We start from the raw sequence: 22,165 nt of genomic DNA, 5'->3' as shown, positions 1-22,165 counted from the left end.
CATTCATGGTGTCTGAACATGAAAGATTTCTAAGTTTGGTGTCTTGCATATTTTCTTTGCATATAAAATTTTCAAAAAATATGTTCTTGATGTTCATCATGATCTTCAAAGTGTTCTTGGTGTTCATCTTGACATTCATAGCATTCTTGCACGCATTCATTGTTTTGATCCAAAATTTTCATGCATTGCATCATTTTCATGTTTTTCTCTCTCATCATTAAAAATTCAAACATCAAAAAAATATCTTTCCCTTTTTCTCTCATAAAATTCGAAAATTTGAGTGGACTTTTTCAAAAATTTTTAAAATCTAGTTGTTTTCTATGAGTCAAATCAAATTTTCAAATTTTATCTTTTTCATTTTTCTTAGTTATTTTCGAAAATTTTTAAAAAAAAAATTTCAAAAATCTTTTTCTTATCTTTATCACATAATTTTCGAAAATAACATCATCAATTAATGTTTTGATTCAAAAATTTCAAGTTCGTTACTTACTTGTTAAGAAAGATTCAAACTTTAAGTTCTAGAATCATATTTTGTGATTTCTTGTGAATCAAGTTATTAATTGTGATTTTAAAAATCAAATCTTTTTCAAAACTAATTTCAATCATGTCTTTTCAAAAATATCTTTTTATCTTATCTTTTTCAAAATCATATCTTTTCCATCATATCTTTTTTTTTTTAAAAAAAATCTTATCTTTTTCAAAAGTTTGATTTTAAAATATCCCTTCTAACTTCTTATCTTCTTATCTTTTCAAAATTGATTTTCAAATTTGTTTCAACTAACTAACTAACTTTTTGTTTGTTTCTTATCTTTTTCAAAACTACCTAACTAACTCTCTCTCTCTAATTTTCGAAAATATCTTTCCTCTTTTTCAAAATTTCTTTTTAATTAATTAATTATTTTAATTTTCGAAAATTACTAACCTTTTTCAAAAACTATTTTCGAAAATCACTAACTCTTTTTCAAAAATTATTTTCGAAAATTCTCTTTCTCTCTCATCTCCTTCTATTTATTTATTCATCTACTAACACTTCTCTTCATCTCACATCTCTGCTCTCCTCACCCTTGTGTTTCTTTCCTTACATTACATTCTTTTCTTCTTCTTTTCTTCTACTCACACAGGGACCTCTATACTGTGGTAAAAAGGATCCCTATTATTATTATTTTTCTGTTCCCTCCTTTTTCATATGAGCAGGAGCAAGGACAAGAATATTCTTGTTGAAGCAGATCCAGAACCTGAAAGGACTCTGAAGAGAAAACTAAGAGAAGCTAAATTACAACAATCCAGCAAGCACCTTTCAGAAATTTTCGAACAGGAAGAGGAGATGGCAGCCGAAAATAATAATAATGCAAGGAGGATGCTTGGTGACTTCACTGCACCTAATTCCAATTTACATGGAAGAAGCATCTCCATCCCTACCATTGGAGCAAACAATTTTGAGCTTAAACCTCAATTAGTTTCTCTGATGCAGCAGAACTGCAAGTTCTATGGACTTTCATCTGAAGATCCTTTTCAGTTCTTAACTGAATTCTTGCAGATGTGTGATACTGTTAAGACTAATGGAGTAGATTCTGAAGTCTACAGGCTCATGCTTTTCCCTTTTGCTGTGAGAGACAGAGCTAGAGTGTGGTTGGACTCTCAACCCAAAGATAGCCTGAACTCTTGGGATAAGCTGGTCACGGCTTTCTTAGCCAAGTTCTTTCCTCCTCAAAAGCTTAGTAAGCTTAGAGTGAATGTTCAAACCTTCAGACAAAAAGAAGGTGAATCCCTCTATGAAGCTTGGGAGAGATACAAGCAACTGACCAAAAAGTGTCCTTCTGACATGCTTTCAGAATGGACCATCCTGGATATATTCTATGATGGTTTGTCTGAATTAGCTAAGATGTCATTGGATACTTCTGCAGGTGGATCCATTCACCTAAAGAAAACACCTGCAGAAGCTCAAGAACTCATTGACATGGTTGCTAATAACCAATTCATGTACACTTCTGAGAGGAATCCTGTGAGTAATGGGACGCCTCAGAAGAAGGGAGTTCTTGAAATTGATACTCTGAATGCCATATTGGCTCAGAATAAAATATTGACTCAGCAAGTCAATATGATTTCTCAGAGTCTGAATGGAATGCAAGCTGCATCCAACAGTACTCAAGAGGCATCTTCTGAAGAAGAAGCTTATGATCCTGAAAACCCTACAATAGCAGAGGTGAATTACATGGGTGAACCTTATGGAAACACCTATAACCCCTCATGGAGAAATCACCCAAATCTCTCATGGAAGGATCAACAAAGGCCTCAACAAGGCTTTAATAATGGTGGAAGAAATAGGTTTAATAATAGTAAACCTTTTCCATCATCCACTCAGCAACAGACAGAGAACTCTGAACAAAATACATCTAATTTAGCAAACTTAGTCTCTGATCTATCTAAGGCCACTGTGAGTTTCATGAATGAAACAAGGTCCTCCATTAGAAAAGTGGGCCAGCTGAGTAAAAGGATCACTGAAATCCCTCCTAGTACTCTCCCAAGCAATACAGAAGAAAATCCAAAAAGAGAGTGCAAGGCCATTGATATAACCATCATGGCCGAATCCAAGGAAGAAGGGGAGGACGTGAATCCCAAGGAGGAAGACCTCCTAGGACGTCCAGTGATCAATAAGGAGCTTCCCTCTGAGGAACCAAAGGAATCTGAGACTCATCTAGAGACCATAGAGATTCCATTGAACCTCCTTATGCCATTCATGAGCTCTAATGAGTATTCATCTTCTGAAGAAAATGAGGATATTACTGAAGAGCAAGTTACCAAATACCTTGGTGCAATCATGAAGCTAAATGCCAAATTATTTGGTATTGAGACTTGGGAAGAGGAACCTCCCTTGTTCACTAATGAACTAAGTGATCTGGATCAACTGACATTGCCTCAGAAGAAACAGGATCCTGAAAAGTTCCTAATACCTTGTACCATAGGCACCATGACCTTTGAGAAGGCTCTATGTGACCTTGGTTCAAGGATAAACCTCATGCCCCTCTCTGTAATAGAGAAACTGGGAATCTATGGGGTGCAAGCTGCTAAAATCTCATTAGAGATGGCAGACAATTCAAGAAAACAGGCTTATGGACAAGTAGAGGACGTGTTAGTAAAGGTTGAAGGCCTTTACATCCCTGCTGATTTCATAGTCCTGGATACTGGGAAGAATGATGATGAATCCATCATCCTTGGAAGACCCTTCCTAGCCACAGCAAGAGCTATGATTGATGTTAACAGAGGTGAACTAGTCCTTCAATTGAATGAGGACTCCCTTATGTTTAAAACTCAAGGACATCCTTCTGTAAACATGGAAAAGAGGCATAGTAAGCTTCTCTTAAAACAGAGTCAACCAGAGCCCCCACAGTCAAACTCTAAGTTTGGTGTTGGGAGGCCACAACCAAACTCTAAGTTTGGTGTTGAACTCCCATATCCAAACTCTAAGTTTGGTGTTGGGGAGTCTCAACAATGCTCTGAACATTTGTGAGGCTCCATGAGAGCCCACTGTCAAGCTATTGACATTAAAGAAGCGCTTGTTGGGAGACAACCCAATTTTTATTTATCTAATTTTTATTTTCATTGTTTTTCATGTTTTATTAGGTTCATGATCATGTGGAGTCACAAAATAAATATAAAAATTGAAAACGGAATCAAAAACAGCAGAAGAAAAATCACACCCTGGAGGAGGATCTCACTGGCGTTTAAACGCCAGTAAGGAGCATCTGTCTGGCGTTCAACGCCAGAATAGAGCATGGATCTGGCACTGAACGCCAGAAACAAGCAGCATCCTGGCGTTCAGACGCTAGAAATGCACAGTGAAGAAGAGCTAGCACTGAACGCCAGAAACAAGCATCTGGCTGGCGTTCAACGCCAGAAATATGCTGCATCTGGGTGTTGAACGCTCAGAACAAGCATCAATTCGGCGTTTAAACGCCAGAATTGCATGCAAAGGCATTTTACATGCCTAATTGGTGCAGGGATGCAATTTCTTGACACCTCAGGATCTGTGGACCCCACAGGATCAACTCAGCATCTGTGGACCCCACAGGATCCCCACCTACCACCACTCACTCTCTTCCCTCTTCTCAATATTCATCCTCTCTTCCCAATAAACACTCTTCCCCAAAACTCTTCACCAATCACCTCAATCTCTCTTCCCGCTCACATCCATCCACTCACGTCCATCTACTCTTCCCCATAAACCTACCTCATAAACTCCACCTACCTTCAAAATTCAAAACCAATTTCCCACCCAAACCCACCCTATATGGCCGAAATTTACCCCCTCTGGTGCGCAGAAATTGTGATTACACTTTGATTATGTAAAATTCATTGCTCTTTCTTTCCCTGGTAATGGCGCCAAAAACATGATGCCAATACTATGGTTCACAACTTCGCACAACTAACCAGCAAGTGCACTGGGTCATCCAAGTAATACCTTACGTGAGTAATGGTCGAATCCCACGGAGATTGTTGGTATGAAGCAAGCTATGGTCACCTTGTAAATCTCAGTCAGGCAGATATAAAATAGTAATGGGGTTTTCGAATATAATTAATAATTAAACAGAAAATAGGGATAGAAATACTTATGTAAATCATTGGTGAGAATTTCAGATAAGCGTATACAGATGCGTTTGTTCCTCTGAATCTCTGCTTTCCTGCTATCTTCATCCAATCAGTCTTACTCCTTTCCATGGCTGGCTTTATGCAAGGGCATCACCGTTGTCAGTGGCTACATCCCCTCTTCTCAGTGAAAATGGTCAACGCACCCTGTCACGGCACGACTATTCATCTGTCGGTTCTCGATCATGCTGGAATAGGATTCACCCTCCTTTTGCGTCTGTCACTAACGTCCAGCACTCACGAGTTTGAAGCTCGTCACAGTCATTCAATCATTGAATCCTACTCGGAATACCACAGACAAGGTTTAGACTTTCCGGATTCTCTTGAATGCCGCCATCATTCTAGCTTACACCACGAAGATTCTGATTAAGAGATCTAAGAGATACTCATTCAATCTAATGTAGAACGGAAGTGGTTGTCAGGCACGCGTTCATAGGGAATGATGATGATTGTCACGTTCATCACATTCAGGTTGAAGTGCGAATGAATATCTTAGAAGCGAAATAAGTTGAATTGAATAGAAAACAGTAGTACTTTGCATTAATCCTTGAGGAACAGCAGAGCTCCACACCTTAATCTATGGAGTGCAGAAACTCTACCGTTGAAAATACATGAGTGAAAGGTCCAGCCATGGCCGAGATGGCCAGCCCCTCTGATCAAAGAACTAGGCATCCAAAGATGAAAATACAATAGTCAAAAGTCCTATTTATAATAAACTAGCTACTAGGGTTTATAGAAGTAAGTAATTGATGCATAAATCCACTTCCGGGGCCCACTTGGTGTGTGCTTGGGCTGAGCTTTAACTTTCCACGTGCATAGGCCATTTGTGGAGTTGAACGCCAGGTTTTGATCCATTTCTGGCGTTCAACTCTGGTTCTTGATCCATTTCTGGCGCTGAACTCCAGAATTGGGCAGAGAGCTGGCGTTGAACGCCAGTTTACGTCATCTATCCTCGAGCAAAGTATGGACTATTATATATTGCTGGAAAGCCCTGGATGTCTACTTTCCAACGAAATTGAAAGCGCGCCATTTTGAGTTCTGTAGCTCCAGAAAATCCATTTTGAGTGCAGGGAGGTCAGAATCCAACAGCATCAGCAGTCCTTTTTCAACATCTGAATCTGATTTTTGCTCAAGTCCCTCAATTTCAGCCAGAAAATACCTGAAATCACAGAAAAACACACAAACTCATAGTAAAGTCCAGAAATGTGAATTTAACATAAAAACTAATGAAAACATCCATAAAAGTAACTAGATTCTACTAAAAACAATGCCAAAAAGCGTATAAATTATCCGCTCATCACAACACCAAACTTAAATTGTTGCTTGTCCCCAAGCAACTGAAAATCAAATAGGATAAAAAGAAGAGAATATACTATGAATTCCAAACTATCAATAAAACATAGCTTCAATTAGATGAGCGGGACTTGTAGCTTTTTGCCTCTTGAATAGTTTTGGCATCTCACTCTATCCATTGAAGTTCAGAATGATTGGCTTCTATAGGAACTCAGAGTTCAGATGGTGTTATTGACTCTTCTAGTTCAGTATGATGATTCTTGAACACAGCTTCTTTATGAGTCTTGGCTGTGGCCCTAAGCACTTTGTTTTCCAGTATTACCAACGGATACATAAATGCCACAGACACATAATTGGGTGAACCTTTTCAGATTGTGACTCAGCTTTGCTAAAGTCCCCAATTAGAGGTGTCCAGGGTTCTTAAGCACACTCTTTTTTTTGCTTTGGACCTTGACTTTAACCGCTCAGTCTCAAGTTTTCACTTGACACCTTCACGCCACAAGCACATGGTTAGGGACAGCTTGATTTAGCCGCTTAGGCCAGGATTTTATTCCTTTAGGCCCTCCTATCCACTGATGCTCAAAGCCTTGGGATCCTTTTTTATTTACCCTTGCCTCTTAGTTTTAAGGGTTATTGGCTTTTTGCTCTTGCCTCTTGGTTTTAAGAGCTTTTGGCTTTTTCTGCTTGCCTTTTCTTTTTCTTTCTATTTTTTTTTTCGCCTATTTTTTTTCTGCAAGCTTTGTTCTTTGCTGCTTTTTTTGCTTCAAGAATCATTTTTATGATTTTTCAGATTATCAAATAACATGTCTCCTAGTCATCATTCTTTCAAGAGCCAACATATTTAACATTCTTAAACAACAACTTCAAAAGACATATGCACTGTTCAAGCATACATTTAGAAAACAAGAAGCATTGTCACCACATCAATATAATTAAGCTAAGTTCAAGGATAAATTCAAAATTCATGTACTTCTTGTTCTTTTGAATTAAAACATTTTTCATTTAAGAGAGGTGATGGATTCATAGGACATTCATAACTTTAAGACATAGTTACTAACTACTAATGATCATGTAATGAAGACACAAACATAGATAAGCACATAACATAGAAAACGAAAAACAGAAAAAATAAGAACAAGGAATGAATCCACCTTAGTGATGGTGGCGTTTCCTTCTTGAGGAACCAATGATGTCCTTGAGCTCTTCTATGTCTCTTTCTTGTCTTTGTTGCTCCTCCCTCCTTGCTTTTTGATCTTCTTTAATTTCATGAAAGATGATGGAGTGCTCTTGATGTTCCACCCTTAGTTGTCCCATGTTGGCACTTAATTCTCCTAGGGAGGTGTTGATTTGCTCCCAATAGTTTTGTGGAGGAAATTGCATTTGAGGCATCTCCGGGATCTCATGGTGATGAGCTTCCTATGCCTCTTGAGCTCCATGAATGGGCTCTCTTGCTTGCTCCATCTTTTTCTTAGTGATGGGCTTTGGAGATGAACCTTTCCATCTCCCATGACTCGGAGGTGGAAGCTTTTGTCTTCCCTTTCCCTTTTCTAGAGGATTCTCCGGTCTTAGGTGCCATCAATGGTAATGGAAAAACAAAAAGCTTATGCTTTTACCACACCAAACTTAGAACTTTGCTTGCCCTCGAGCAAGAGAAGAAGAATAGAAGAAGAAGAAAAAGAAGATATAGAGGAGATGGAGGGATGTGTGTATGAATGTGAGTGGTGAATGGAAAACAGAAGGGATGACCATGAATGGAGAGAGAGAGGGTGAGGTGGGTGGGGATCCTGTGGGATTCATAGATCCTGAGATGATCCTGTGGTGTCCACAGATCTTGAGGTGATCCTGTGGTGTCCACAGATCCGGAGGTGTCAAGGATTTACATCCCTGCACCCATTAGGCATGTAAAATGCCCTTGCACACAACTCTGGGCGTTCAGCGCCAGGTTGGTGCCCATTTTGGGCGTTCAATGCCCATTTTTTGGCCATTTCTGGCGTTGAACGCCAGAACCATGCTTGTTCTGGGCGTTCAGCGCCCAGACACTGCCCATTTTGGGCGTTCAGCGCCAGAACCATGCTCTGTTCTGACGTTGAACGCCAGACAGGTGCTTCCTCCAGGGTGTGATTTTTCTTCTGTTGTTTTTGATTCCGTTTCTAAATTTTTCGTTTATTTTGTGACTCCACATGATCATGAACCTAAGAAAACATGAAAAACAAAAACAAAATTGGATAAATAAACATTGGGTTGCCTCCCAACAAGCGCTTCTTTAATGTCGATAGCTTGACAGTGGGCTCTCATGGAGCCTCACAGATGTGCAGAGCTTTGTTGAGACCTCCCAACACCAAACTTAGAGTTTGGATATGGGGGTTTGACACCAAACTTAGAGTTTGGTTGTGGCCTCACAACACCAAACTTAGAGTTTGACTGTGGGGGCTTTGGTTGACTCTGCTTGGAGAGAAGATTTTTCTGCTTCCTCTCCATGGATGCAGAGAGAGATCCTTGAGTTGTAAACACAAGGTTGTCCTTATTTAATTGAAGGATCAATTCTCCTCTGTCCACATCAATCACAGCTCTTGCTGTGGCCAGGAAAGGTCTTCCTAGGATGATGGATTCATCCTCTTCCTTTCCAGTATCTAGGACTATGAAATCAGCAGGGATGTAAAGGCCTTCAACCTTTACTAACACGTCCTCTACTTGTCTATAAGCCTGTTTTCTTGAATTATCTGCCATCTCTAATGAGATTTTAGCAGCTTGCACCCCATAGATTCCCAATTTCTCTATTATAGAGAGGGGCATGAGGTTTATACCTGAACCTAGGTCACACAGAGCTTTAAAGATCATGGTGCCTATGGTACAAGGTACTATGAACTTTCCAGGATCCTGTCTCTTCTGAGGCAATGTCAGTTGATCCAGATCACTTAGTTCATTGGTGAACAGGGGAGGTTCATCTTCCCAAGTTTCAATACCAAATAATTTGGCATTCAGCTTCATGATTGCACCAAGAAACTTGGCAGTTTGCTCTTCAGTAACATCCTCATTCTCTTCAGAAGAGGAATACTCATCAGAGCTCATGAATGGCATAAGGAGGTTCAATGGAATCTCTATGATCTCTAGATGAGTCTCAGATTCCTTTGGTTCCTCAGAGGGAAACTCCTTATTGATCACTGGACGTCCCAAGAGGTCTTCCTCCTTGGGATTCACGTCCTCTCCTTCCCTTACAGGTTCGGCCATGGTGCTTATGTTAATGGCCTTGCACTCTCCTTTTGGATTCTCTTCTGTATTGCTTGGGAGAGTACTAGGAGGGATTTCAGTGATCCTTTTACTCAGCTGGCCCACTTGTGCTTCCAAATTTCTAATGGAAGACCTTGTTTCATTCATGAAACTCACAGTGGCCTTAGATAGATCAGAGACTAAATTTGCTAAGCTAGATGGATTCTGCTCAGAATTCTCTGTCTGTTACTGAGTGGATGATGGAAAAGGCTTGCTATTGCTAAACCTGTTTCTTCCACCATTATTAAAGCCTTGTTGAGGCTTTTGATCCTTCCATGAGAAATTTGGATGATTTCTCCATGATGGATTATAGGTGTTTCCATAAGGTTCACCCATGTAATTTACCTCTGCTATTGCAGGGTTCTCAGGATCATAAGCTTCTTCTTCAGGAGAAGCCTCTTGAGTACTGTTGGATGTAGCTTGCATTCCATTCAGACTCTGAGAAATCATATTGACTTGCTGAGTCAATATTTTGTTCTGAGCCAGTATGGCATTCAGAGTATCAATTTCAAGAACTCCCTTCTTCATAGGCGTCCCATTACTCACAGGATTCCTCTCAGAAGTATACATGAACTGGTTATTAGCAACCATGTCAATGAGTTCTTGAGCTTCTGCAGGCGTTTTCTTTAGGTGAATGGATCCACCTGCAGAAGTATCCAATGACATCTTTGATAGCTCAGATAAACCATCATAGAATATATCCAGGATGGTCCATTCTGAAAGCATGTCAGAAGGACACTTTTTGGTCAGCTGTTTGTATCTTTCCCAAGCTTCATAGAGGGATTCACCTTCTTTTTGTCTGAAGGTTTGAACATCAGCTCTAAGCTTGCTCAGCTTTTGAGGAGGAAAGAACTTGGCTAAGAAAGCCGTGACCAGCTTATCCCAGGAGTTCAGGCTATCTTTAGGGTGAGAGTCCAACCATATTCTAGCTCTGTCTCTTACAGCAAATGGGAAAAGCATGAGCCTGTAGACTTCAGGATCTACTCCATTAGTCTTAATAGTATCACAGATCTGCAAGAATTCAGTTAAGAACTGAAAAGGATCTTCAGATGGAAGTCCATGAAACTTGCAGTTCTGCTGCATCAGAGAAACTAGCTGAGGTTTCAGCTCAAAATTGTTTGCTCCAATGGTAGGAATGGAGATGCTTCTTCCATGTAAATTGGAATTAGGTGCAGTAAAGTCACCAAGCATTCTCCTTGCATTATTATTATTTTTGGCTGCCATCTCCTCTTCCTGTTCGAAAATTTCTGAAAGGTTATCTCTGGATTGTTGTATTTTAGCTTCTCTTAGTTTCCTCTTCAGAGTCCTTTCAGGTTCTGGATCTGCTTCAACAAGAATATTCTTGTCCTTGCTCCTGCTCATATGACAAAACAGAGGGCACAGAAAAAATAATAATAATAATAATAGGGGTCCTTTATACCACAGTATAGAGGTCCCTGTGTGAGTGGAAGAAAAGAAGGGGACAAAGAATGTAATGTAAGGAAAGAAACACAAGGGTGAGGAGAGCAGAGATGTGAGATGAGGAGATGTTAGTAGATGAATAAATAAATAGAAGGAGATGAGAGAGAGAGAGAGGATTTTCGAAAATAATTTTTAAAAAAGAGTTAGTGATTTTCGAAAATAGTTTTTGAAAAAGGTTAGTAGTTTTTCGAAAATTAAAATCAAAAATTAAAATAATTAGTTAATTAAAAAGAAATTTTGAAAAAGGGGGAAGATATTTTCGAAAATTAGAGAGAGAGAGTTAGTTAGGTAGTTTTGAAAAAGATAAGAAACAAACAAAAAGTTAGTTAGTTAGTTGAAACAAATTTTGAAAAGATAAGAAGTTAGGAAGTTAGAAAAGATATTTTGAAATCAAATTTTTGAAAAGGATAAGATAAGAAGATATTTTTGAAAAGATATGATAGAAATTAGTTTTGAAAAAGATTTGATTTTTAAAAATCACAATTAATGACTTGATTCACAAGAAATCACAAGATATGATTCTAGAACTTAAAGTTTGAATCTTTCTTAACAAGCAAGTAACAAACTTGAAATTTTTGAATCAAAACATTAATTGATGATGTTATTTTCGAAAATTATGAGATAAAATAAGAAAAAGATTTTTGAAAAATATTTTTGGAATTTTCGAAAATAACTAAGAAATTTGAAAAATATTTGATTTTTGAAAAAGATTTTGAAAAAGATAAGATTTCAAATTGAAAATTTGATTTGACTCATAAGAAACAACTTGATTTTTAAAAATTTTTGAAAAAGTCAATCCAAATTTTTGAATTTGATGAGAGAAAAAAGGAAAGATATTTTTTTTTATTTTTGAATTTTTATGATGAGAGAGAAAAACAAGAAAAAGGATGCAATGCATGAGAATTTTGGATCAAAACAATGAATGCATGCAAGAATGCTATGAATGTCAAGATGAACACCAAGAACACGATGAAGATCATGATGAACATCAAGAACATATTTTTGAAAAATTTTTAATGTAAAGAAAACATGCAAGACACCAAACTTAGAATTCTTTAATGCTTAGACACTAAGAATCCAAGAATGCATATGAAAAACAAGAAAAGACACAAAACATGCAAATGCAAAGATCAAACAAGAAGACTCACCAAGAACAACTTGAAGATCATGAAGAACACTATGAATGCATGAATTTTCGAAAAATGCAAGATGAATATGCAATTGACACCAAACTTATAACATGACTCAAGACTCAAACAATAACACAAAAAATATTTTTGATTTTTATGATTTTCTAATTTTTTTGTATTTTTTTTTCGAAACTTATTATGAAAAAGAAAAATAAGGATTCCAAAATTTTTAATATGAATTCCAGGAATCTTATGCTCTTTAGTCTAAAGCTCCAATCAAAGGGTCAGGCATGGCTTAATAGCCAGCCAAGCTTTAGAAGATATTGATAATTTTTTTCTGTATAGAGCAACTAAGTGTGTGAGAATCTCTTCATTTGTGATGGCAAGTTGAAATCCCAGTCCAAAAAATTAGACATGGCTTACAGCCAGCCAGGCTTCAACATGCTTCATGAAACACTAGAATTCATATTTAAAAATTCTGAAGAAAAATATATTTTTGAAAACATTTTTATTTTAAAATTTTTTTTTGAAAAATTTTTGAAGAGAAAACAAAAAGAAAATTACCTAATCTGAGCAACAAGATGAACCGTCAGTTGTCCAAACTCGAACAATCCCCGGCAACGGCGCCAAAAACTTGGTGTTGTTGCCGGATCCAAACTAGGCACTGATGTTACCGGACCAAAAGCTTGCCGAAAACTCAAACAATCCCCGGCAACGGCGCCAAAAACTTGGTGCGCAGAAATTGTGATTACACTTTGATTATGTAAAATTCATTGCTCTTTCTTTCCCTGGTAATGGCGCCAAAAATATGATGCCAATACCATGGTTCACAACTTCGCACAACTAACCAGCAAGTGCACTGGGTCGTCCAAGTAATACCTTACGTGAGTAAGGGTCGAATCCCACGGAGATTGTTGGTATGAAGCAAGCTATGGTCACCTTGTAAATCTCAGTCAGGCAGATATAAAATAGTAATGGGGTTTTCAAATATAATTAATAATTAAACAGAAAATAGGGATAGAAATACTTATGTAAATCATTGGTGAGAATTTCAGATAAGCGTATAGAGATGCGTTTGTTCCTCTGAATCTCTGCTTTCCTGCTATCTTCATCCAATCAGTCTTACTCCTTTCCATGGCTGGCTTTATGCAAGGGCATCACCGTTGTCAGTGGCTACATCCCCTCCTCTCAGTAAAAATGGTTAACGCACCCTGTCACGGCACGGCTATTCATCTGTCGGTTCTCGATCATGCTGGAATAGGATTCACCCTCCTTTTGCGTCTGTCACTAACGCCCAGCACTCACGAGTTTGAAGCTCGTCACAGTCATTCAATCATTGAATCCTACTCGGAATACCACAGACAAGGTTTAGACTTTCCGTATTCTCTTGAATGCCGCCATCATTCTAGCTTACACCACGAAGATTCTGATTAAGAGATATAAGAGATACTCATTCAATCTAATGTAGAACGGAAGTGGTTGTCAGGCACGTGTTCATAGGGAATGATGATGATTTTCACATTCATCACATTCAGGTTGAAGTGCGAATGAATATCTTAGAAGCGAAATAAGTTGAATTGAATAGAAAATAGTAGTACTTTCCATTAATCCTTGAGGAACAGCAGAGCTCCACACCTTAATCTATGGAGTGCAGAAACTCTACCGTTGAAAATACATAAGTGAAAGGTCCAGGCATGGCCGAGATGGCCAGCCCCTCTGATCTAAGAACTAGGCATCCAAAGATGAAAATACAATAGTCAAAAGTCCTATTTATAATAAACTAGCTACTAGGGTTTACAGAAGTAAGTAATTGATGCATAAATCCACTTTCGGGGCCCACTTGGTGTGTGCTTGGGCTGAGCTTTAACTTTCCACGTGCAGAGGCCATTTGTGGAGTTGAACGCCAGGTTTTGATCCATTTCTGGCGTTCAACTCTGGTTCTTGATCCATTTCTGGCGCTGAACTCCAGAATTGGGCAGAGAGCTGGCGTTGAACACCAGTTTACGTCATCTATCCTCGAGCAAAGTATGGACTATTATATATTGCTGGAAAGCCCTGGATGTCTACTTTCCAACGAAATTGGAAGCGCACCATTTTTAATTCTGTAGCTCCAGAGAATCCATTTTGAGTGCAGGGAGGTCAGAATCCAACAGCATCAGCAGTCCTTTTTCAACATCTGAATCTGATTTTTGCTCAAGTCCCTCAATTTCAGCCAGAAAATACCTGAAATCACAGAAAAACACAAAAACTCATAGTAAAGTCCAGAAATGTGAATTTAACATAAAAACTAATGAAAACATCCCTAAAGGTAACTAGATTCTACTAAAAACAATGCCAAAAAGCGTATAAATTATCCGCTCATCACCCTCCCTTCCCTATATAAAGCCCTCCATTCTTCCTCATTTTCACACAACACAACCCTCTCTTCCCCTTCTTGGCCGACTACACCTCTCCCTTCTCTCTTCCATATTTTCTTCTTCTTCTTCTATTCTTTCTTCTTTTGCTCGAGGGCGAGCAATATTCTAAGTTTGGTGTGGTAAAAACATAAGCTTTTTGTTTTTCCATTACCATTGATGGCACCTAAGACCGGAGAATCCCCTAGAAAAGGGAAAGGGAAGACAAAAGCTTCCACCTCTGACTCATGGGAGATGGAAAGATTCATCTCCAAAGCTCATCAAGACCACTTCTATGATGTTGTGGCCAATAAGAAGGTGATCCTCGAGGTCCCTTTCAAACTCAAGAGAAATGAGTATCCGGAGATCCGACATGAGATCCATAGAAGAGGTTGGGAAGTTCTAACAAACCCCATTCAACAAGTCAGAATTCTAATGGTTCAAGAGTTCTATGCTAATGCATGGATCACAAGGAACCATGATCAAAGTAAGAACCCGAACCCAAAGAATTATCTCACCATGGTTCGGGAGAATTACTTAGATTTTAGTCCGGAAAATGTAAGGTTGGCGTTCAACTTGCCAATAATGGAAGAGAACGCACGCCCCTACACAAGGAGAGTCAACTTTGATCAAAGGTTGGACCAAGTCCTCATGGACAAATGTGTGGAAGGAGCTCAATGGAAGATTGACTCAAAAGGCAAACCGGTTCAACTGAGAAGACTGGACCTTAAGCCTGTAGCTAGAGGATGATTGGAGTTTATTCAACGCTCAATCATTCCCACTAGCAACCGGTCTGAAGTTACTATAGACCGGGCCATCATGTTCCACATCATTATGATTGGAGAAGAGGTGGAGGTTCATGAGATTATACCTCAAGAACTCTACAAGGTGGCTGACAAGTCCTCCACTATGGCAATGTTAGCTTTTCCTCACCTCATTTGCCATCTATGCAATTCGGCTGGAATTGACATAGAAGAAGACATTCCCATTGAGGAAGAGAAGCCCATCATTAAGAAAAGGATGGAGCAAACAAGAGAGCCAATTCATGGAGCTCAAGAGACGCATGAAGCTCATCACCATGAGATCCCGGAGATGCCTCAAATGCATTTTCCTCCACAAAACTATTGGGAGCAAATCAACACCTCCCTAGGAGAATTAAGTTCCAACATGGGACAATTAAGGGTGGAACATCAAGAGCACTCCATCATCCTTCATGAAATTAGAGAAGATCAAAAAGCAATGAGGGAGGAGCAACAAAGACAAGGAAGAGACATAGAAGAGCTCAAGGACATCATTGGTTCCTCAAGAAGGAAACGCACCATCACTAAGGTGGACTCATTCCTTGTTCTTACATTCTCTGTTTTTCGTTTTCTATGTTAAGTGCTTATCCATGTTTGTGTCTTCACTACATGATCATTAGTATTTAGTAACTATGTCTTAAAGTTATGAATGTCCTATGAATCCATCACCTCTCTTAAATGAAAAATGTTTTTAATTCAAAAGAACAAGAAGTACATGAGTTTCGAATTTATCCTTGAACTTAGTTTAATTATATTGATGTGGTGACAGTGCTTCTTGTTTTCTGAATGAATGCTTGAACAGTGCATATGTATTTTGAAGTTGTTGTTTAAGAATGTTAAATATGTTGGCTCTTGAAAGAATGATGACAAGGAGACATGTTATTTGATAATCTGAAAAATCACAAAAATGATTCTTGAAGCGAGAAAAAGCAGCAAAGAACAAAGCTTGCAGAAAAAAAAGGGCGAAAAAAATAAAAAGAAAAAGCAAGCAGAAAAAGCCAAAAGCTCTTAAAACCAAGAGGCAAGAGCAAAAAAAAGCCAATAACCCTTAAAACCAAAAGGCAAGGGTAAATAAAAAGGATCCCAAGGCTTTGAGCATCAGTGGATAGGAGGGCCTAAAGGAATAAAATCCTGGCCTAAGCGGCTAAACCAAGTTGTCCCTAACCATGTGCTTGTGGCGTGAAGGTGTCAAGTGAAAACTTGAGACTGAGCGGTTAAAGTCAAGGTCCAAAGCAAAAGAAGAGTGTGCTTAAGAACCCTGGACACCTCTAATTGGGGACTTTAGCAAAGCTGAGTCACAATCTGAAAAGGTTCACCCAATTATGTGTCTGTGGCATTTATGTATCCGGTGGTAATACTGGAAAACAAAGTGCTTAGGGCCACGGCCAAGACTCATAAAGTAGCTGTGTTCAAGAATCAACATACTGAACTAGGAGAATCAATAACACTATCTGAACTCTGAGTTCCTATAGATGCCAATCATTCTGAACCTCAATGGATAAAGTGAGATGCCAAAACTATTCAAGAGGCAAAAAGCTACAAGTCCCGCTCATCTGATTGGAGCTATGTTTCATTGATAGTTTGGAATTTATAGTATATTCTCTTCTTTTTATCCTATTTGATTTTCAGTTGCTTGGGGACAAGCAATAATTTAAGTTTGGTGTTGTGATGAGCGGACAATTTATACGCTTTTTGGCATTGTTTTTAGTATGTTTTTAGTAGGATCTAGTTACTTTTAGGGATGTTTTCATTAGTTTTTATGATAAATTCACATTTCTGGACTTTACTATGAGTTTGTGTATTTTTCTATGATTTCAGGTATTTTCTGGCTGAAATTGAGGGACTTGAGCAAAAATCAGATTCAGAGGTTGAAGAAGGACTGCTGATGCTGTTGGATTCTGACCTCCCTGCGCTCAAAGTGGATTTTCTGGAGCTACAAAACTCAAAATGGCACACTTCCAATTGTGTTGAAAAGTAGACATCCAGGGCTTTCCAGAAATATATAATAGTCCATACTTTGGCCGCGTTTAGACGACATAAAAGGGCATTGAACGCCAGTTCTACGCTGCTGTCTGGAGTTAAACGCCAGAAACACGTCATAAACCAGAGTTGAACGCCAGAAATACGTTACAACCTGGCGTTCAACTCCAGAAAGAGCCTCTGCATGTGTAACATTCAAGCTCAGCCCAAGCACATACCAAGTGGGCCCCGGAAGTGGATTTATGCATCAATTACTTACTTCTGTAAACCCTAGTAGCTAGTTTATTATAAATAGAACCTTTTACTATTGTATTAGACATCTTTGGAACATCCTGGATTGTATTTTTGATCCTGTGATCACGTTTTGGGGCTGGCCTCTCGGCCATGCCCGAACCTTTCACTTATGTATTTTTCAACGGTAGAGTTTCTACACTCCATAGATTAAGGTATGGAGCTCTGCTGTTCCTCATGAATTAATGCAAAGTACTACTATTTTTCTATTCAATTCAACTTTTTCCGCTTCTAAGATATTCATTCGCACTTCAACCTGAATGTGATGAACGTGACAATCATCATCATTCCCCACGAACGTGTGCCTGACAACCACTTCCGTTCCACCTTAGATTGAATGAGTATCTCTTGGATCTCTTAATCAGAATCTTCGTGGTATAAGCTAGATTGATGGTGGCATTCATGAGAGTCCGGAAAGTCTAAACCTTGTCTGTGGTATTCTGAGTAGGACTCTGGGATTGAATGACTGTGACGAACTTCAAACTCACAATTTTCTGGGCGTAGTGACAGACGCAAAAGGAGGGTGAATCCTATTCCAGTATGATCGAGAACCTCAGATGATTAGCCGTGCTGTGACAGAGCATTTGGACCATTTTCACAAGAGGATGGGATGCAGCCATTGACAACGGTGATGCCTCCAGACGATTAGCCATGCAGTGACAGCGCATCGGACCATTTTCTAGAGAGGATAAAAAGTAGCCATTGACAACGGTGATGTCCTTACATAAAGCCAGCCATGGAAAGGAGTAGGATTGGTTGGATGAAGACAGCAGGAAAGCAGAGGTTCAGAGGAACGAAAGCATCTCTATACGTTTATCTGAAATTCTCACCAATGATATACATAAGTATTTCTATCTTTATTTTCTGTTTATTTATTATGATTTTCGAAAACTCCATAATCAATTATTATCCGCCTGACTGAGATTTACAAGATGACCATAGCTTGCTTCATACCAACAATCTCTGTGGGATCGACCCTTACTCACGTAAGGTTTATTACTTGGACGACCCAGTGCACTTGCTGGTTAGTTGTATCGAAGTTGTGAATGAAAAACAATTTATTAAGACGTGCGTACAGAGTTTTTTGGCGCCGTTGCCTGAGATCACAATTTCGTGCACCAAGTATGAATAAGTTCCACATCGTCATAGGCTTGATGGGTAGGAGACAAGTGCCCAGCAACGGCCACCTCTTCGGGAAGGGGGGAAGCCTGCAGCTCGGCCGGATTCTTCTCGGACATCGCGGTGTCCTGGGGAGAGGGCACAGCCTGATCCCCCTTCTCCACAGAAGGGCCTTCTGGCTTCCCGGCGTCCTCGCCGGCCTTCTCCTCATCACTATCCTCCAAGAAGGTCTTGACTAAGTTTTCAAGCCCAGTCACGGAAGCAGACATCTCCACTACAATAGAAAAGCAAATGCATTAGTCGTGAAGTCGGGAAGAACAAACCAAGCAATAAACAATGCAAATACATAAAGACAGAACAACTCACAAATATAATTCCGGGCGGACTCCTGTTCGCCCATGAGGAGGTGGGGGTTCACGGGGTTCTTCCCAAAAAGAGTGAACAACACATCAGCAATCCTTTTATTCGCAGGGGACATCCCCTTGTAGGTCACTTTAATGAAAGAATTCGACCCTGCCCCGAAGCTCCAATAAGTCGGGATGAGGCATTCCCCCTCTAGTGATAACCAAAAAGGATGGCAACCCTTAACAGGACGAACCTTGAAGAATTTGTCCTTGAACCCATGATAAGAGTCCTCGAACAGGCCAAATATCCTCCGGCCTTGGGCAGACCGGAAAGACAAAAATCCTTTCCTCGCCTTCCCTTGTTTGGAGGGGTTGGTAAGGTTGAAGAAGAAGAGGAAGACATCCACTGACGCCGGCAGCTCGAGATATTCACAAACCATCTCGAAACAGCGGATAAAAGCCCAGCTGTTCGGATGGAGTTGCGACGGTGACACGGATATCCGATTAAGGAGAGACATCTGGAAATCGGAGAATGGCAGACGGATGCCGACCTGGGTGAACATGGCTTTGTAAAACCAAATCCAGTCGGCGACCCGGGGAGAACGGAAATTAATCTCGTACAATCGCTCGTTGGGTGCAGGGACGAAGGTCTCGTAATTGGTCTCCTCATCTGTCCCCCCGCACAGATACCCGGCTTGCCGGAACTCCGTCAACTCCTCCAGATCCATCTGGTTCGGCGAGTCCTTTACGTCTGAGGTCACCCAGGCGTAGGGGTCATAGTTCGCCGCGGAGGTAGAAGCCCGGGAGACGATGCGAGGCATACCTACAGTGGGGGTACCACTCCATTAGTCTATGAGGTCGGGAGCCCGGAAAAAACCCAAAAACTACGTTTATCCTATTCAACAGTTAAGATCAAGTATGGCCAAAGCTACACCTATCCCGAAAGCCACCTAAAAACCTACCCTGGAATGGTACCCCTCCCCTAACACGTCTACCTAGCATCAAAAGGTCATATAGCAACAAATTCCAAACAAGACAGCAAGAACAAGCAAATACAAGCAACAAGCATACAATAACAGAGAAGAAAAGAGAGAAGTCCGAGGATTACCTGAATTTGTTGCGAAAGTTAGAAGGATGAGAGGAAGATGTTCGAAGAAACTGTAATAGCACTCTGGAATTTCTGAGGGAAGAAGAGGGAGATAACAAGGAAATGGAAGAAATAGGAGCGTAAAAAGAAAGAAAAGTGGGAGGTAAACTATTTAAAACTGCCACTCAGAAAGCGCGAAAGACTTGGAGGTAAAATAGTATTTACACACGGGGTTTTGCAACCCATTATGAGCATTTAATGCGCAGCGCGAGGAACGAAGTGACAAACGGTTGCCTCAGCAACCAAGAGACACGCGCGCAGGGGGCATGTCCCTTCCACGAGCGGCCGACCTAACGATGATGAATGAAATGCGAAGTAACACACCACTGATAGCTCCCACGACTATCACTGGCGCGTGGGGGCACTGTTACGGCCTGGCCCAAACCCTCCACGGGTCGGCCCGACCCGAGTGCCACCAGACCCAGACGGTCATAGTGAGGCGCCCCGCAACCAACCCGGACGCGCGTCCCAGACAGCTCATTCACGGCTGTAGGAGAACGTCCCAGAGAAAGTGGGCTTGTCCTTGTAGGGCCCATCCCTGACACAATATATAAGGGGAAGAATTTACCCTTCCCCCAAGGTACGTCACATATCACACCACCCTTTTCCGCCTACACATTTACTAACAAGAGCGTCGGAGTGTCTTTGCAGGTGACACCCCCCCTTTTATACGAAGTACTCGGGACCTCGCATACACCTGCCCAGCAGTCCACAACCTGACGAGCCCCTACCACTTCCCAAAAGTCCAACCCGAACCGTCCGGTAACCGACCAACCGAACAAATAACATATAATTTGATATTACAATGTATATGATAAAAAAAACATCAACAAGTGTTACCATATAATTATATATTTTTTTGGTGACTTATTCAAATAGGCATAGTCAATATCATTTCATAAGTCCCAATTTAACTACCAATTGACTTAGTAGAAGATTAGTGTTAATGGGTATTAAATTGACTAATTTAGACTCTCAAATCATCAATCCAATTAGACACAGTGACTCAAGATCACTCAATTCCTTTAACTTAGGCCAAGAGTATAAAAAATTACTCTATAATTAAAGAAAATATTTCATCAAACATTTAGTATGCACTAATCAAAGACATGAATAAATAACAAACATGAAAAATAGAACTACCCACTACATATAATCACTATCAAAGACCATAATAAACATAAAAAGAACATAAAACTTCAAATTCAATTAAAGAAAATTCAATATCCACGAGAGTTCAAACTAGAATCATAAATAATAAAAGTGAACAATTAACAAGCAACTATGAAACTGAGAGTGCAACAACTAGTAATTCAAAAAGGAAACTAGAATTAAACAAGATGCAAATCAAAGTGCATTAACAAAAGTGTAATGATCCTAAGAAAACCTAGAGAGAAGGTAGAATTTCTCTTCCTAAAAACTAAAAACCAAAAATTGAGTACATTTTCTATCTATGAGAATGTATGTTGCTCCCCCTCCATCCTTCCATCAATTAGCTTCCATTTGGGCTTGGAAATGGGTCCAAAAGTCTTTAGAAATCGCCCCTCACGTGTTTCTTTAATGAGGCACGTTTTGGCTATCTCGTGTATGCAACAGGTGCATGCATACGCGAGATTGTCAAAACTCAAGGGTCGCGTACACGGCCATGGTCTTGCGTATGTGGGACTGTCAAGATTCAGGTGATGCGTACGCGGGTGTGATCTCATGTGCGCGGGCTGGCAAAACTCCCAAGCTTCCAATCTTCTTGATTCCTCACTTTTGCATGCTATCTTCTTCACTCTTCCATGCCATTTTCATCATATATATCCTAAAATACTTGAACACACATGTCAAGGCACCAAATGGGGTGAATAAGTGAAATAAATCAATAAATCAAAGCCTCAAAAAGCATGCTTTAGTTATTGAAGCACAAATAGGAGGAAATCATAAAAACATGCGATTTCAATGAACAGTTGTGCGAAAAGCCGACAATGCAAAACCTAACTACCTATTAACTATCTATTGCCACATATTCATGCATCCAAATTTAGTACAATACATATGCATGGATACCACCATTTATTTTGGGGTATTTTGTCCCCTTTTATTGCTTTCTTTTAATGCATATGATTAAGGTATTGAATACAAGAATATGTGCTCAACTATCTTTTTTACATTTTCACAAAAATATACAATACCCATTTCCCAAACCAGATGTTCCCAACCAAATTTTCTCACACTTAAACTGAGCACACTCTCACTAGTCTAAGCTAACCAAGGATTCAAATTAAGACATTTATTGTTTTCCGCTTAGAAT

At 39.7% G+C, this 22,165-nt stretch overlaps 1 non-coding gene across 1 annotated transcript; it reads right to left on the bottom strand.

Moving 5' to 3' along the window:
• Nucleotides 1-1,720: 1,720 nt before the first annotated feature.
• On the bottom strand, nt 1,721-1,828 carry LOC112745953 (small nucleolar RNA R71). Its single transcript, XR_003173857.1, has one exon. It is a non-coding gene; the product is annotated as a small nucleolar RNA R71 (small nucleolar RNA).
• Nucleotides 1,829-22,165: the final 20,337 nt, after the last annotated feature.

This window comes from Arachis hypogaea, chromosome 14, assembly GCF_003086295.3.
Source record: "Arachis hypogaea cultivar Tifrunner chromosome 14, arahy.Tifrunner.gnm2.J5K5, whole genome shotgun sequence".
In the NCBI taxonomy this organism is placed as follows: Eukaryota; Viridiplantae; Streptophyta; class Magnoliopsida; order Fabales; family Fabaceae; genus Arachis; species Arachis hypogaea.
Note: the sequence above shows the minus strand (reverse complement) of the source record. Positions and strands in the feature narration are given on the sequence as shown.